A 4,933-nucleotide genomic window follows, 5' to 3' on the forward strand; every position below is an offset into this window, starting at 1 on the left:
ATGTCCAATATGCAATTTTGTATCCATCTGCTTTTATCCTGAAGCCCAAGTACTTCAAACCATCCTCCAATGTCAGGTTTTGGAAGGGGAAATTTTGGAGTGCAAGATAGGTCTCCTGTTGAGTACAGACTGAGAAGGATATAGTGGATTTGGCCCCATTTATTTCCATCCCAGTTGCGGTGCTAAATAGTTTCAGCACTTCAAAGAGTGTGATGATGTCCTGAATTCCCCCATCTAAAAAAATGAGAATGTCATCAACAAAGAGCAGATGTGATAGTGTGCATTGATCTGTGATCTTGAGGCCCTTGATCTGCCCTGCACGCTTCTCCGACGCAATCAACCTGCTTAGGCCTTCCATTACCAAAAGAAATAGCAGTGGGGAGAGTGGGCACCCCTGCCTGATTCCTCGCTCTGCCTGGAAAGAGTGGGAGGTTGATCCATTGATTAAGATTCCGAATGATACAGATGTGATGCAACACATAATCCATCTGATAAAAACCAGTGGGAACCCCAGATGAGTAAGTATCATCCTAAGGAATAACCAGCTGACCCTGTCAAAGGCCTTTGAGAGGTCAATCTTAAGCATCACCCCTTTAAGCTTCTTCAGTTTGATGGAGTGAAGGGCCTCTTGTGCCGTGCCGATGGCCTCATGGATTTGTCGGTTTTGTAGGAAGGCAAATTGTTCTGGGGAGATGTGGTCCGACAAGATCAGCTTGATGCGGTTTGCAATAATCTTCGCAATAATTTTGTATAGGCAGTTACATAGGGATATAGGCCTGAAGTCATTGAAAGATAGCGAGGAGTCCATCTTGGGAATGAGGGCTATATAGGTGGAATTGATAGGTTCATACATTCTACCCGATAAATGACATTCTTCAATCACATCAAGTAGGTCTAGTCCAATAATGTCAAAAAATGTAAGGTAGAATTCCATGGACCAACCATCCGGCCCCAGACTTTTGTCTTTCTTGAACCACTTCAGGGTGCCCTCCAGTTCCCCCATAGTAACAGGTTTTATGAGATCCTCCATCAGGTCAGGTTCCACAAATCTAGGGAAATTTCCAACAATGTGAATGATATCAACAAGAGGTGTGCCTGGTGGGGCTTTAAATAACTTCTTGAAGTGAGTGTTACCCAGCCGAGCCAGCTGAGAATGTGTATTTGCAATCAGACCCTGTTCTGTGGGCATCTGCCAGATGGTGTTGCTGGCTTTCCTTCCATTTGAAAATTTATGAAATAATTTAGTGTTTCCATCCCCCGCTTGTAACCAAATAGCCCTGCTTCTGAGTCTCCATGTTTCTTCTTAATCCAATAGAATCTTTGTTCTCTGGGCTTCCAATTCCACAAGATGTAGTTTTGCTTCTATAGAGATGAAACCTCTTCCCTGTTCATCCGTTAAAGAGGCTAGCTGATTTTCAATGTCAGCTAGGGTATGTTCCTCCCTAGATTTTTTCCTTTTGGCCCACTCTATGGATAATCGCTTAAGATTATTCAGGTTACTACAAAATCCTTCGACCTTCCTCTGGACATTTGGTAGGGGATGAGCCTTCCAAAATTCTGAGACCATCCTGAGATAATCAGGATCCTTTAACCAGGTCAAGTTAAACTTAAAAGGAGCCCTAGGTTTCTTGAATGAGCTAGCCACTTCCAGATATATAGGGGAGTGATCTGATATTCCCCCAGTGCCCACCCATTATCTGTAATTTGTGAGGGAGGTAAGCAGGTCTTCATGGATGAGATACATGTCTAGTCTCCTCCCTAGAGCTGCATCTCTGGTCCGTCTGTTGTGCCAAGTTGGCATCTTCTTGTTCATAGGAACATCAATAAGACCATTTTGCTCCAAGAGGATGCCCAGCTGATCCGAGAGTGGATCCAGCTGCGAGTGGTGTCCCCAAGACTCTTCATGTCCGATGGAAAAATTAAGATCTCCCCCTAAGATAGAGGATTGGTTGATCAGGGGATTTTCAAGGAACTATTGCCAGAAGGCCAATCTATTTTGATTGGGAGCATAAATGTTCATAATACAGAGATGTTTGCCCAATTCAGCAGAGAATATATCCATGCCAAGGAAACCCTAACCTCCCCAAGTTGATGAAACCTTTATGGCTCGAGGGTTGATTCCAAGAGACAGATCCCTAGGGCTTGAAAGTGCCACCCTGGCATGATAGCTAGAAGGGTCTTAACAATCTGCTTGAAGTAACCTAGGGTTTCCTGAAGAAATATAATGTCACAGGGCTCACAACTCAAGAGTCTCTTAAGGGCTAATTTTTTTGAGGGACTAGCTAAACCCCTATAGTTGAAGGAGAGCCACTTCATCGGGGAACAAAGCCAAGGGTGTCCGGTGCTCTAAGTACCCTTTCAATGGTGTTCTGACGACCCTAGGAAACATCATCCCCAACAATTTTAATGGATTTGGACATCTTGGAAGGCCTCCCCCGGGAGGGTTTATGCTCAATAGTAGAGGGTGTGATACCCAGACCAAGCACATCAGGGTTTGTCTAGTGGCGGGAACGGAGGTTGTAGCAGTGAGAGCCCAAAGCAGTAGGTGAAATAGGATGGAGTAGATGTCCCTAGCCAAGGACAACCGGCGGGGTGGTGGAAAAGATAGGAGACGGGAGTTCAAGTGCACAAGTAATGGGAGATGTAACCAAACAAGAAGAAGATGTAGATGATGCCAGAGAGACGATAAAATGATTAAAATTCAAAGCAGAGGATAAGGAAGAAGAAACAGTACCCGTCGCTAGTTCAATATGCCAGAAACAAGATAGTATCCAGTCCATGTACTCCTCCCTATGGAAGCGAAGGGCAAACCATCCTCACGCAAGCACCCATATGATGGGAAATTATTTAAGTAAAGAGCCCCAAATCTCCGAGGTCCAAAGTTGAAGTCTCTCCACAGTATAGTTCCGCCCACGAACTCGGCCCACCAGGACCTTCTTGGCTGTATTAGCGACTTCCCCCATCAATAGGTCTTCTCCCAAGGCTAGGTTGATGTCCTTATCGACAACTTTGAGGCACCTGCCTTTCTTAAGCTTATCAGATCGACGAGCTGTCGGATAGTCCTGAAGTAGACCACGAATGCCCTGATTTACCGTCTGAGGGGTGGATGGGGTTGATTTAGGGTTAGGGATCGGGGAGCTGAAGCATCCAGAGTGGATAGGAGTGCTGGGGTTTGGGCCGCCAGGATTTAGGGTACAGCTGAAATGTGCAGGGTTTGGGAAGGTAGTAGACCTAGGAGGGGGGATGCCAGAGGAGGATGGGTTGCAGGGTAGGGCGGAGATGTGGGGAAGATGGGGCAGCGGCGCGTCGAAAGTGGGCAAAGGTTGCAAACAAGTACCAAGAAGATTCAAGGTCATCGGGGAAAGTGGTGGGCAGTCCAAGCTGGAGGCGTCTTCGATGTTAACCGAGGGTGAAGGATGGGGCACAGATGGCCTAGGTCGGTCCAGTGCAGAGTTAGGAGCTGACAGAGGTCGCAGAGATGCAGCAAAAGGACCAGAACCCGACACGGCGTGATGGCGAGACCAAATGACCTCATGGGGATTAGGGTCCTCCAAATAGTCCACTTCGTCCAGGTCCATTGCAACCGATAGTAAACGGTCGATGGTGGTAACATTTGGCGAGAAATTTGGGAAGACCGCGGGAATGGAAGACTCCAGGCAATCCGCAGGTAGGAGGCAAAGTTGAACGGACAGAGTCTGGTGAGACGTGAGGGTTAGTCCAGACCGTCAAGCGTCAGGCAGTAGTGCCATAGTAACGCCATGATTGCCTCCCTCCAGAGCTCCGCTAGGGTTTCTCCCCCCCCAACCGCCCCCCAAGTCCAAGACTTATCAACTAAAAAATTAGAGTTATAAAGTAAACATACTTAAATATTTCTTAATAAAAGAGAAATATATAATTCTTTTAATTCTTAATATAAAATTAACATGTAGCATTTAAAAAATGTTATTAAATAATAAAAAAATTCAATATAGATTAAAAATAAAATATTTTAATATATAAAGCAATATGTATTTAAAATTATATTTATAACAAAAAAATAATTTTAATCTAAACATGGTTGTGTGTATATATAGAGAGAATTGAAAATGAAGAAAAAATGGCATGATTTACTGGGGTTGCAACATCAAGCTTGGTGTCCTTGACTCACTCAAACGCATATTTTGTGCTCTCGACGCCTCAGGACAAGTCTTTTTTGAGCAATTTTCTCCTAAAAGTGATGGCCATGGATGCATATGGACTTGTGGCGAAGCGGTTGTTTTCCCAATGCAATGGCTCAAAAAAATTCAAAGATAGAGGGGGGCCCGGCCCAATGGAAGTCTCTATTGTTCGGGCTCTTTCAAATCCTGGTCTCTATTTCAAATTCACCACATGGAATATTGATGGCTTCATTCAAAAGGAGGCCTTTCATTTATGGTATGGGTGAGGAGAAAATGCAAGACATGTCATTTGATAATTTTTCCCTCTACCACCGATCTTTTTCCTCTTTGCTAGTTGTATGCTTGGAAAAACACTGTATTATTGGCCCATAAGGCTCTGAGGCATGCACTGGTGCTACAATCGAGTCTTCATCTTGGCCAACCCTCTTTTGGTGTATCCCCCCTCCTTTAGATATAGCATGCATAGTATAAATTTTTTCAGATATTTATTAGAAATATGGGTGGAAAGTATTTTTCTCTTTGGTCTCGAAGTTTAGCCTCTGTCTCCTCTCTTAAGAAGTTTATCGAAGATAAATGAGGCATTCCTATATAATTCTAATGTCTACAATACAAAGGGAGGGTTCTTCAATATTCCTCCGAGCTAAAAAACTACAATATCACAAGAAACTCAACCATAATCATGAACTCAAGGCTACGTGGGGGTGCTCCTGGTGCTAAGACATCAAATGGAATTTTTGTATCCTTCAAGGAAGTAGTACAAGGGAGGATTTCAGTCT

This window comes from Pinus tabuliformis, chromosome X, assembly GCF_031772625.1.
Source record: "Pinus tabuliformis cultivar Carrire ecotype Pingquan chromosome X, CPIR1, whole genome shotgun sequence".
Taxonomy (NCBI): domain Eukaryota; kingdom Viridiplantae; phylum Streptophyta; class Pinopsida; order Pinales; family Pinaceae; genus Pinus; species Pinus tabuliformis.